Source organism: Theropithecus gelada, chromosome 2 (genome assembly GCF_003255815.1).
Source record: "Theropithecus gelada isolate Dixy chromosome 2, Tgel_1.0, whole genome shotgun sequence".
Taxonomy (NCBI): Eukaryota; Metazoa; Chordata; class Mammalia; order Primates; family Cercopithecidae; genus Theropithecus; species Theropithecus gelada.
The window spans coordinates 158371450-158385413 of NC_037669.1; the positions used below are offsets into that span (position 1 = coordinate 158371450).

General features: G+C 39.8%; 1 protein-coding gene across 1 annotated transcript in view; it reads right to left on the minus strand.

Annotated features, from left to right (window-relative positions):
• LOC112619403 (inhibitor of carbonic anhydrase-like) overlaps window positions 1-13964 on the minus strand; it is a 53478-nt gene that overhangs the window by 768 nt on the left and 38746 nt on the right.

A 13964-nucleotide genomic window follows, 5' to 3' on the forward strand; every position in this document is an offset into this window, starting at 1 on the left:
TTGAGGACAGTATGTATACTTGGAAAGGAAAAACTAACAAAGACATCATGACAAAGATAAAAAACATAACTTTTATGAACACAGATGCAAAATTTCTACACAAAAGATTAGCAAATTGAATCTTGCAAAAGGTAAAAAAGATTAATAAGTAATTATCAAATTGGGTTTATTGCAGGAATGTAAGCTATCCTTTCAAGTATCAATCACTGTAATATATCATATTAGTGGAATAATAAAGGAAAATGGTATGACCCTATCACTCAGTACGGGAACATCATTTAATAAAATTCAATATCCCTTCATAACAAAACCTCTTAGCAAACTTATTCTACAAAACTTTCTCAGTCTGATATCAAGTATCTGTGTACCATAAAAATCTACAGAAATCATACTTAGTGTGGAATGTTGAATAAAGCTTTCTTGTTGAGATCAGTAAGACCAGATGTTTACTATTATCATTTCTAGTCAACCTTTTACTGGAAACAGTAAGTAAAAGGATTGGAAAGGAAAAAAATAAACTCTCATCTTTATGCATAATAAATTGTATGTGTATAAAATTCTGAAGAAACTAGAGTATACTTTAGAATAAATGAGTTAAAGCTGGGCGTGGTGGCTCATGTCTATAATCACAGAATTTTGGGAGGCTGAAACAGGCAGATCACCTGAGGTCAGGAGTTTGAGACCAGCATGGCCAACATAGTGAAACCCCTTCTCTACTAAAAATACAGAAATTAGCTAGGTGTGGTGGTGCACACCTGAGTCCCAGCTACTCAGGAGGCTGAGGTGGGAGAATCGCTTGAATCCGGGAGGCAGAAGTTGCAGTGATCTGAGATTGCGCCAATACACTCCAGCCTGGGTGATAGAGTGAGGCCCCATCTCAAAAAAAAAAAAAAAAAAAAAAAAAAAAAAAAAAAAAAAAAAAAAAAAGAGCTGGATCAAGGTAGGTAAATACACCAAAGTCAATTGTATTTCTATACTCAAATTGGAAAAGAAAAGAAAAGAAAAGAAAAGAAAAAACACGAAAAATACTACCTAAAGTAACATAAGAAAAACAAATGCCTAGGATTAAATCTATCAAAAGACATCTAAAACTTTTATGCACCAGACTTTAAATTAAGAAACTCAAAGTAAATGGAAAACTATATCTTGAACAGGGAGTGGAAGACTTGATACTGTAGAAATTACAATTCTCCTCAAATTGATGTAGAAATTCAGTGTACTCCCAAATTCCAAATGTTTTTTCATGTAAATTAACAACATAATTCTAAAGTTTGTAAATGAAAATGCAAAAGAGGCTGGGCACGGTGGCTCATGCCTGTAATCCCAGCATTTTGGGAGGCCAAGGCAGGAGGATCACTTAAGGTCAGGAGTTCGAGACCAGTTTGGCCAATGTGGTGAAACTCCGTCTCTACTAAAAATACAAAAATTAGCTGGGCATGGTGGCATGTAGCTGTAGTCCTACCTACTTGGGAGGCTGAGGCACAAGAATTGAGAATCACTTGAACCCAGGAGGCAGAGGTTGCAGTGAGCTGAGATCATGCCACATTAGGTATTTCTCCTAATGCTATCCCTCCCCTAGTCCCCTATCCCCTGAGAGGCCCCAGTGTGTGATGTTCCCCTCCCTGTGTCCATGTGCTCTCATTGTTCAACTCCCACTTATGAGTGAGAACATGTGGTATTTGGTTTTCTGTTCCTGTGTTAGTTTGCTGAGAATGATGGTTTCCACCTTCATCCATGTCCCTGCAAAGGACATGAACTCATCCTTTTATATGGCTGCATAGTATTCCATGGTATATATGTGCTACATGTTCTTTATCCAGTCTATCATTGATGGGTTGATTCCAAGTCTTTGCTACTGTGAATAGGGCTGCAATAAACATATGTGTGCTTGTGTCTTTATAGTAGAATGATTTATAATCCTTGGGTATATACCCAGTAATGGGATTGCTGGGTCAAATAGTATTTCTGGTTCTAGATCCTTGAGGAATCGCCACACTGTCTTCCACAATGGTTGAACTAATTTACACTCCCACCAACAGTGTAAAAGCATTCCTATTTCTCCACATCCTCTCCGACATCTGTTGTTTCCTGACTTTCTCTTTTTTTTTTTTTGAGACAGAGTCTCGCTCTGTCGCCCAGGCTGGAGTGCAGTGGTGCGATCTCGGCTCAGTGCAAGCTCCGCCTCCTGGGTTCATGCCATTCTCCTGCCTCAGCCTCCCGAGTAGCTGGGACTACAGGCACCTGCCAACACACCTGGCTAATTTTTTGTATTTTTAGTGGAGATGGGGTTTTACTGTGTTAGCCAGGATGGCTTCGATCTCCTGACCTCGTGATCCGCCCATCTCAGCCTCCCAAAGTGCTAGGATTACAGGCATGAGCCACTGTGCCTCGTCATTTCCTGACTTTTTAATGATAGCCATTCTAACTGGCATGAAATGGTATCTCATTGTGCTTTTGATTTGCATTTCTCTAATGACCAGTGATGATGAGCTTTTTTTCCTGATGTTTGTTGGCTGCCTAAATGTCTTCTTTTGTGACATATCCTTTGCCCACTTTTTGATGGTTGTTCAGATCCTTTGCCCACTTTTTCATGGGTTTTTTTTCTTGTAAATTTGTTTATGTTCCCTGTAGATTCTGAATATTAGCCCTTTGTCAGTTGGATGTATTGTAAAAATTTTTTCCCATTCTGTAGGTTGCCTGTTCACTCTGACGATAGCTTCTTTTGCTGTGCAGAAGCTCTTTAATTAGATCCTATTTGTCAATTTTGGCTTTTGTTGCCACTGCTTTTGGTGTTTTAGTCATGAAGTCTTTGTCCATGCCTATGTCCTGAATGGTATTGCCTAGGTTTTCTTCTAGGGTTTTTATGGTTTTAGGTCTTATGCTTAAGTCTTTAATCCATCTTGAGTTAATTTTTGTATACGGTGTAAGGAAGGGGTCCAGTTTCATTTTCCTGCATGTGACTAGCCAGTTTTCCCAGCACCATTTATTAAATAGGGAATCATTTTCCCATTGCTTGTTTTTCTCATGTTTGTCAAAGATCAGATGGTCATAGATGTGTGGCGTTACTTTTTGAGGCCTCTGTTCTGTTCCATTCGTCTATATATCTGTTTTGATACCAGTACCATGCTGTTTTGGTTATTGTAGCCTTGTAGTATAGTTTGAAGTCAGGTAGCGTGATGCCTCCAGCTTTGTTCTTTTGGCTTAAGATTGTCCTGGCTATGTGGGCTCTTTTTGGGTTCCATATGAAATTTAAAGTTGTTTTTTCTAATTCTGTGAAGAAAGTCAATAGTAGCTTGATGGGGATAGCATTGAATTTATAAATTACTTTGGGCAGTATGGCCATTTTAATAATATTGATTCTTCCTATCCAGAGCATGGAATGTTTTTCCATTTGTTTGTGTCCTCTCTTATTTTGTTGAGCAGTGGTTTGTAGTTCTCCTTGAAGAGGTCTTCCCATCCCTTGTAAGTTGGATTCCTAGGTGTTTTATTCTCTTGGTAGCAATTGTAAATGGGAGTCCACTCATGATTTGGCTCTCTGTTTGTCTATTATTGTTGTATAGGAATGCTTGTGATTTTTGCACATTCTTTTTGTATCCTGAGACTTTACTGAAGTTGCTTATCAGCTTAAGGAGATTTTGGACTGAGATGATGGGGTTTTCCGAATGTACAATCATGTCATCTGCAAACAGAGAGAATTTGACTTTCTCCCTTCCTTTTTGAATATCCTTTATTTCTTTCTCTTGCCTGATTGACCTGGCCAGAACTTCCAATACTATGTTGAATAGGAGTGGTGAGAGAGGGCATCCTTGTCTTGTGCCAATTTTCAAAGGGGATGCTTCCAGCTTTTGCCTATTCAGTATGATATTGGCCGTAGGTTTGTCATAAATGGCTCTTATTATTTTGAGATACGTTCCATCAATACCTAGTTTATTGAGAGTTTTTAGCTTGAAGGGCTGTTGAATTTTGTTGAAGGCCTTTTTCTGCATCTATTGAGATAATCATGTGATTTTTGTCATTAGTTCTGTTTATGTGTGATGGATTATGTTTATTGATTTGTGTATGTTGAACCAGCCTTGCATCCCAGGAATGAAGCCAACTTGATCGTGGTAGATAAGCTTTTTGATGTGCTGCTGGATTCAGTTTGCCAGTATTTTATTAAGAATTTTCGCATTGATGTTCATTAGGGATATTGGCCTGAAATTTTATTTTTTTGTTGTGTCTCTGCCAGGTTTTGGTATCAGGATGATGCTGGCCTCATAAAATGAGTTAGAGGGGAGTCCCTCTTTTTCTATTGTTTGGAATAGTTTCAGAAGGAATGGTACCAGCTCCTCTTTGTACCTCTGGTAGAATTCAGGTGTGAATCCTTCTGGTCCTGGGCTATTTTTTATTGGTAGGCTATTAATTACTGCTTCAATTTCAGAGCTTGTTATTGGTCTATTCAAGGATTCAACTTCTTCCTGGCTTAGTCTTGGGAGGGTGTATGTGTCCAGGAATGTATCCATTTCTTCTAAATTTTCTAGTTTATTTGCATAGAGGTGTTTATAGTATTCTCTGACGGTCATTTGTATTTCTGTGGGACCAGTGGTGATATCCCATTTATCATTTTTTATTGCGTCTATTTGATTCTTCTCTATTTTCTTCTTTATTAGTCTGGCTAGCAGTCTATTTCGTTAATCTTTTCAAAAAACCAGCTCCTGAATTCATCGATTTTTTAAGGTTTTTTTTTTGTGTCTCTATCTTCCACAGCTCTGCTCTGATCTTAGTTATTTCTTGTCTTCTGCTAGCTTTTGAATTTGTTTGCTCTTGCTTCTCTAGTTCTTTTAATTGTGATGTTAGAGTGTCAATTTTAGATCTTTCCTGCTTTCTCCTGTGGGCATTTAGTGCTATAAATTTCCCTCTAAACCCTCATTTAGCTGTGTCCCAGAGATTCTGGTACCTTGCATCTTTGTTCTCATTGGTTTCAAAGAACTTATTTATTTCTGCCTTAATTTTGTTATTTACCCAGTAGTCATTCAGGAACAGGTTGTTCAGTTTCCATGTAGTTGTGCAGTTTTGAGTGAGTTTTTAAATCCTGAGTTGTAATTTCATTGCACTGTGATCTGAGAGACTGTTATTTCTGTTCTTTTGCATTTGCTGAGGAGTGTTTTACTTTCAATTATGTGTTCAATTTTAGAATAAGTGCGATGTGGTACTGAGAAGAATGTATATTCTATTGATTTGGGGTGGAGAGTTCTGTAGATGTCTATTAGGTCCGCTTGGTCCAGAACTGAGTTCAAGTCCTGAATATCCTTATTAATTTTCTGTCTCATTAATTGGCCTTATATTGACAGTGAGGTGTTAAAGTCTCCCACTATTATTGTGTGGGAATTTAAGTCTCTTTGTCGGTCTCTAAGAACTTGCTTTATGAATCTGGGTGCTCCTGCACTGGGTGCATATATATTTAGGATAATTAGCTCTTTTTGTTGCATTGATCTTTTTACCATTATGTAATACCCTTCTTTGTCTTTTTTTTTTTTTGTCTTTGTTGGTTTAAAGTCTGTTTTATCAGAGACTAGGATTTCAACCCCTAATTTTTTTTTTTTTTTTTTTTTTTGCTTTCCATTTGCTTGGTAAATCTTCTTCCACCCCTTTATTTTGAGCCTATGTGTCTTTGCATGTGAGATGGGTCTCCTGAATACAGCACACTGATGGTCTTGACTCTATCCAATTTGCCAGTCTGTGTCTTTTAACTGGGGGCACTTAGCCTGTTTACATTAAGGTTAATATTGTTATGTGTGAATTTGATCCTGTCATTATGATGCTAGCTGGTTATTTTGCCTGTTAGTTGATGCAGTTTCTTCATAGTGTTGATGGTCTTTACAATTTGTTATGTTTTTGCAGTGGCTGGTACCAGTTTTTCCTTTCCATATTTAGTGCTTCCTCCACGAGCTCTTGTAAGGCAGGCCTGGTGGTGACAAAATCTCTCAGCATTTGCTTGTCTGTAAAGGATTTTATTTCTCCTTCACTTACGAAGCTTAGTTTGGCTGGATATGAAATTCTGGGTTGAAAATTCCTTTCTTTAAGAATGTTGAATACTGGCCCCCATTCTCTTCTGGCTTGCAGGATTTCTGCCAAGAGGTCCACTGTTAGTCTGATGGGCTTCCCTTTGTGGGTAACCCAACCTTTCTCTCTGACTGCGTTTAACACTTTTTCTTCATTTCAATCTTGGTGAATCTGATGATTATGTGTCTTGGGATTGGTCTTCTTGAGGAGTATCTTTGTGGTGTTCTCTGTATTTCCTGAATTTGAATGTTGGCCTGTCTTGCTAAGTTGGGGAAGTTCTCCTGGATAATATCCTGGAGAGTGTTTTCCAGCTTGGTTCCATTCTCCCCGTCACTTTCAGGTACACCAATCAAATGTAGGTTTGGTATTTTCACATAGTCCCATATTTCTTGGAGGCTTTGTTTGTTCCTTTTTATTCTTTTTTCTGTAATCTTGTCTTCGTGCTTTATTTCATTAAGTTGATCTTCAGTCTCTGGTATCCTTTCTACTGCCTGATCAATTCGGCTATTGATACTTGTGTATGCTTCACAAAGTTCTCGTGCTGTGTTTTTCAACCCCATCAGCTTATTTATGTTCTTCTTCAAACTGGTTATTCTAGTTAGCAGAACAAAAAGTTAATCTTTTCTCAAGGTTTTTTAGCTTCCTTGCATTGGGTTAGAACATGCTCCTTTAGCTCGGAGGGGTTTGTTATTACCCACCTTCTGAAGCCTACTTCTGTCAATTTGTCAAACTCATTCTCTGTCCAGTTTTGTTCCCTGGCTGATGAGGAGTTGTGCTCCTTTGGAGGAGAAGAGGTGTTCTCGTTTTTGGAGTTTTCCACAATTCCTTCCTTCCTTCCTTTCTTTCTTTTTTTTTTTTTTTTTTTTTTTTGATGGAGTCTTGCTTAGTTGCCTAGGTTGGAGTGCAGTGGTGTGATCTTGGCTCACTGCAACCTCTGCCTGCCAGATTCAAGCAATTCTCTGTCTCAGCCTCTCGAGTCACTAGGATTACAGGCACCTGCCACCACACCTGGCTAATTTTTGTATTTTTAGTAGAGATGGGGGTTTCACCATCTTGACTAGGCAGGTCTTGAACTCCTGACCTCGTGATCCACCTGCCTCAGCCTCCCAAAGTGCTGGGACTACAGCACAATTATTTCTTATTATCATCTAATACTCAGTCAATATAGCAATTACCCTTGTTGTCTAAAAAAGTGTTAGGTTGTTGAAACTGGATCCTAAACAACATCCACATGTTACATTTAACTCTTAAATCTCTTTCACTCCAAACAATCTGCAGCATTTTATGTTGCATACTTGTCAAATAAACTGGATCATTTTATTGATCCTTGGGAATTTCCAACATTCTGGATTTGGTTGGTCTGTGTTCTCATGCTGGGATTTTGTATTTAACAGGTAAGTTTTTAAGAGACTTTCTCCATTTGGGTTTTTGTGGCATCACCACATGATGAGACTCAGGTTCTGCGTTTTGGGCAGCAATATCACAGAGGCAATGCTGTTTTCTTAATGATTCATACAATGGATTAGTGCTATATTGATTGCAAAATGACGATTTTCAGATATCACTTCTTCTATGCTTATTAATTAGCATTCTAAGGTAAGGAAGAATTTCCCTTTCTTCATCTGTTTAATTTTTTCTATGACTTGTTTTTATCTGCATGGACTCGTGAGTTCCTGTTTTGTTTGGTGGGTTATGGCAAGTTACTGTCATTATCTAGTTTAGTGCTCAAACTGTTGCACATGTGGCCAATTGGAGGCGCTTCCAGCTGGCTCCTGTGGACCTGTTACAAGCCTCGACATTTTTTAAGCACTTCACTTTCTGCTAGAACAAGACATTCAGGCCTACCTTGTACCTTCTCTGTACCAGCTCTGGAATCTCTGTTTCTGGAATCTCCTTCTCTAAGGTGACCTATCCGTTTAGTGGAGAACGGTATTTAGAAAGCAAATTCTGGGTGCCAGGTGTGGTAACTCTTGTTGCAGAATCATTGATACTAGGCTCTCCAGAGCTGGGGACACACACACACACACATCTATACCTGTCCCACACTCTTACACAACCATGAGTTCACACTGATCCCTCAATTCTGACTGAACAGCACTGCAGATATTCTAGCTGTCTTCCACCCCATATGTGCAGCTCCCTTCTCTGCCCATGAAAAACCGCAGTCCCAGTGTGCTCACTATTTTCAGTTCTTTGCTCATTTCTCTTGTAGGTAAACAACCTCCTGATCCTCCCACTGCTTGCTCCACCCCAGTCTCTCAGGAGCCACTGCCCATAGCCACCTCAAGCAAAGGAACGAGAACAGAATAAATCCGTGGTTTTTTGGTTTGTTTGTTTTCTTTTTAAGGAAAGAAAGAAAATGGAAACAAGAGAAAGGTAGGGAAATGAAAGAAGAAAGGGAGCAGACAGCCTTTTAATCATTTCCTCTACAGGACTATGAAGGGCAGCTAGGATTGTGGGCAGAATGGAGGAATAATGGAGCAGAGATATTCAGTACTGTTCAATGTTACAAAGTCAGGGGCTCCTTTTCCTCAACTCAGTCCTTCTACAACTGGAGAGACCAGGAACTGTCTGTCCTCATTTTAAGACAGAGATATACCCTGCTAAGAAACCCCTTTTCTCATCACCGTATTTTCAACCTCACCCAGCTCCACTTGACCCCCAGGCTGACGGCTAAAGGGCCACTGACCCTGGAGCCCAGCGCACTCTGGGAACTCTCATGTGTAACGGAACAAAGGTCCCTGATCAAAGGCAGCTGTGCAGGATCGCTGCTAGTCTTCCCTGACACACTGTTTACAGGACACCTGGGCAGGCCCGGCAAAGATGGGAAGGAGGTTAGCAGTCAGGGATGGGGACACACGAGTTTTGCGCCCCACAAAGAGATGATGTCAGCCCAATCTGTGAAATAGGCAGCATGTGTCACAGCAGCTGCTTCAGTGCCTTCCTCCAGAGGCCCCTCTCCCAGGTGAGATAGTAGATGCTCGGGAGTGAAGAGGAAGGCTGTGAAATTTTGAGAGCATGGCATAAAGTGGGCTGGGACAACAGCTGTCAACGAATTTGGATTTAAAAACAAAAGAAGAAATTGTGATAGATGAACGTGCTCCCAGAAGTGGGGTTCATTCCCAGATCTGAATTTGGAAATAATCTTCACACTGCAAGGCAGGAACATAGCGTTGGTAGAAGTGGCATTCAGTAAACACAGGAGAGGATCATAACTGTGCGAATTAGGACAAGAGAAGATCCTGGCCCTGGTTCTCCCTGACTGAAGACACCACTAAAGCTACAGTGGCTTGGTCATTCACTTCTATACGCTAAGACTTTCAGGTTGGACACTGAATTAGGCAAGTCACCTAGGCTCTCAGTGCCCCAGTTCCCCACCTAGAAAATGAGGATCATAATGTGTCCGGAATTGATGGGTTCTTGGTTTAGGCTGACTTCAAGAATGAAGCCGCAAACCCTCGCGGCAAGTGTTGCAATTCTTAAACATGGTGTGTCCAGAGTTTGTTCCTTCTGACGTTCAGATGTGTCTGGAGTTTCTTTCTTCTGGTGGGTTTGTGGTCTTGCTGACATCAACAGGGAAGCTGCAGACCTTTGCCATGAGTGTTTCAGCTCATAAAAGTAGTGCAGACCCAAAGTGTGAGCAGCAGCAAGATTTATGGAGAAGAGAGAAAGAACAAAGCTTCCACAACGTGGAAGAGGACCCAAGCACGTTGCCGCTGCTAGCTCAGTTGGTCAGCTTTTATTCCCTTATTTGGCCCCACCCACATCCTGCTGATTGGTCCATTTTACAGAGAGTTGATTTGTCCGTTTTACAGAGTGTTGATTCGTCCATTTTACAGAGTGCTGATTGGTTCGTTTTGACAGAGTGCTGATTGGTGTGTTTGCAAACCTTTAGCTAGACACAGAGCACTGATTGGTGCATTTACAATCCTTTAGTTAGACAGAAAAGTTCTCCAAGTTCCCACCTGACCCAGAAGCCCAGCCAGCTTCACCTCTCAATAATGCCTACTTCATAGTTATTCTGAGATCTAAATTAGTAATTACTGTAAATCACCTAGTACAGTATCCAGCACCTTAACATTTTTCCTCTAATTTTTATTTATATCCTGACCAATATCTTCCCCTTCTAAGTCCCATGTGCACAGCTCCTGAGCCCAGCCCCACAGGTCCCACTACATCAAGGACCCTGCAAGGATGCTGACCACTAAGTCCTAGGCAATCCATCACAGAGAACAGAGCAGACAGATCCTAGCAGGTCTTTTTCTCTGTATACTAGTTCCCTGTGCCCACTTTCTATTAATAGTCACCTGTCCATTCATCCACTGAGTATTGTCACATGCAATCTGTGCAGTAATAAAATGGGCATGGAATTGGAGTTAAAGACTCTTGGATTTGGATGTTAGACCACTGAGTAGTTGCATCATACCAGATAAGTTACTTAACTACTCTGAGGCTCTGTTTTCTCATTAGTAATAGGAGTACAAATGTCTACCTTGTCATTCTGAAGATTGCTCACATTGCTATTAGATTGCTTGCTCTGTCTGACCAATAGATGGTAATGACACCAATAGATGGTGATGACAACTATCGTTATTACAGAACACTCAGCATAGACTACATACCAAATACACACTCAGTGAACTAATGAAGTTATTCTGTGTGACTGCTTTATGTCTCCCTCCATTGCTACTGGGCCCTTTGGCAAAACACACCCTGAGAGACCATTTAGTATAGAGATCTGATTTTACAGAGACAAAAACAACTCAGCTGGAGGACATAACTGGTAGGCTGTCCAGCAAGATGGAAAGCTAGAACCTAGGGCTATGAACTCAATAGCCTGAGCTGTCCCCACTGCCCTGTGACACACTTTCTTGAAAAGTGTTATTCATAATTTCTTCCAACATTATTTAAGGATGGCATTTCCCATTGCTCCTTCACCAAGACAGGTCAAGTCCCAAGACCTTCAGATAGGCCCGTGAGAGGTGGCTGTTTAAGCTGAACAGAGTCCAGTGCTCCTAGGGCCAAAGTAAACTGATCACTGATCCTTCTACTGCCCCCAGAGTAAACTCCCTTGTTTAATGTCCTCAGGGTCCATGGAAAAAGGAGATCAAAGTTCACCAGGTTTCTCAGCTGTCCAAAGTAAATCTCTGACCTATACAGATTTGTAAATAATTGGTGTCAACTGTTGGTTTCTACAATGGAATGATTTTACCCTTTTAGTTGTTTCAAATATTCCTCACAAATAGGCCTTTTAAATACATATATGTAACATGTCTACATGTACAATTTAATAAGACTTACCAACCCCCTACGGTAGCATCTACTTAAAATCAGATCAATAAATCTCCATCCCTACACTTCTACCACTCAGGGAAAGGCAGTGTGAGGTCACAGAAGAATCACTGAACTGAAGCTATGAATGCACAAAAATTGTATGCAAAGGTGTGTGTGTGCATGCTTGTGTGTGTGTTACTAGAATGAGAGTTCCCGGCTTTTATTAATCTCCAAAGGGATTCATTAGTATCCCAAATATATTGAAATGTTAAACATTAATTAATTATGTACTCTGGCTTTCTTTCCAAGTTCTTAGTATTGGGACAAAGCAGAGGTGGGATTCTTGACAGCTCTCCTCCTGTGCCATTGAAAGACCCCTATTGGACCAGGGTCTTCAGGCTCCTGCCTCAGGTCTGTGCCACTTAGGACTGCAAGGTTGACTCTCCTGGTATAGAAAATTGGTGGTAGAACCACAAGCCCGTCATAGCCAGAAGTCTCTGGGCTTTGGATAACAGAGTCTGAAGATTTGTAGCAGGTGAAACTCCAGGGGAGAGTTTTCCAGAAGCCCAGCATAAAGGATAGGCATGCCCATGGCTTCCTGAGGGGAAACTGCAAGGAGAGAACATAGGGCTCCATGTGAAAATGCCATTTCCAGAAGGAGTGAGGCCCTGTCCCCAGAAACTCCTGGGTAGGAAGCTTATGAGCCAGGGGTCCTTCCTGTCCTCTGTAGGACTGAGTTCTAGGCTAGAGAGAAGATCTGCGTTCTGCTGGATTCTTCAGCTCTGGCAACTAAATGAGCTGGAAGAGTCAATCTGGTAGCTCACCGGGTAGATGAGGAGCTTGAGATAGGAGCTCATTTCGCTAGATGTGCTGATATCAATGTAGGGACACAAGAAACATGAAAAAGCAAGAGAATATGACTCCACAATAAATGTCCAGTAAGAGGCCACAAAGAAAGGGGCATTTACACAATACCTGAAAAGAAATTTAAAAATATTGATCTTAAGGAAGCTCAGTGGGATACAAGAGAACACAGACAAACAATTCAATGAAATCAGGAAAACAATTCATGATCTGAATGAAAAAAATCAACAAAGAGATATCATATAAAAGAACCAAACAGATATTGTGAAGCAAAAAAATTCGATGAATAAAGTAAAATAATACAATTAAGTGCTTCATCAACAGACTAAATCAAGCAGAATAAAGAAGTTCTGAACTTGAAGATAGCTATTTTAAAGTAACCCAGTCAGATAGGAAAAAAAGCGAGAATAAAAAGGAATGAAGAAATCCTATGATACTTATGGGACACCATTCAGTGAACAGATATTCACATGATAGAAATATCAGATGAGAAGAGATGAAGAAAGTCACAGAAAACCAATTTAATGAAATAATAGCTAAAACCTTCTCAAATATAGTAAGAGATATGAACATCCAGATTCAGGAGACCCAAAGGTCTCCAACTAGATTCAACCCAAAAAGATTCTCTCTGAGGAACATTATAATCAAACTGTCAGAAGTCAAAGACGGAGAAAATTCTAAAAGCAACAAGAGAAGAGTGTCAAGTCACATATAAGGGAATTTCTATCAGACTATCAATATATTTCTCAGCAGAAACTTTGCAGACTGGGAGAGAATGGTATGACATATTCAAAGTGCTGAAAGGGAAAAAAAAAAACTGTCAACCAAGAATATTATGTCCCACAAAGTTATCCCTCAGAAATGAAGAAGAAATAAAGTCCTTCACAGACAAGCAAAAGTTAAGAGAATTCATCACCGCTAAGACCAGCCTTACAAGAAATGTTTAAAGGAGTGCTACAGCAAGAAACAAAAGGATGATAATTACTGTCATGAAAAACACATTAAAATACAAAACCAGTAGAAGTAATTTCATAAATCAAACTAAGAATACTCAGTGATATAATGGTGCTATGTAAAACTGTCAGTCTTCTAGTATGAAGATTTAAAGTCAAATGGTTAAAAAACAACTACAATTAGTGGCTGAGGAACACATCATAGATAAAGAAGTAAATTAGGGCAACAAAAATATTAACTGTGGGAGGGGAAATGAGTACTTTCATGCAGCCAAAGTTAAGTTGCTATTAGCTTAGAATTATCTGTTATACTTACAAGACTCACATTAGCCCCATGATAACCACAAATAAATAAATTACAGCAATTACCAAATAAGAAAGAGAAACCACAGAAAACCACCAAACCACAGAAGTAAACACAAAAAGAGGAATAAAGAAACAAAGAATCTACAAAACTACCAGAAAACAATTAACAAAAATGTCAGGAGTAAGTTGTTATCTATCAATAACAGCCTTTGAATGTAAATGGGTTACATTCTCAAATTAAAAGATATAATGTGGCTAAGTAAATAAGACTCAACTATGTGCTCTCTACAAGAGACTCACCTCACCATTAAAGACAAACATAGGCTGAAAATGAAAATATGAAAAAAGATATTCCATGCAAATAGAAACCAGAAGCAAGCAGAAGTAGCCATATTACATCAGATAAAATAGACATTAAGTCAAAAATTGTAAAAAGAGGCCAGGCATGGTGGCTCATGCCTGTAATCCCATTACTTTGGGAGGCCAAGGCAGGGAGATTGCTTGAGCTCAGGAGTTTGAGATCAG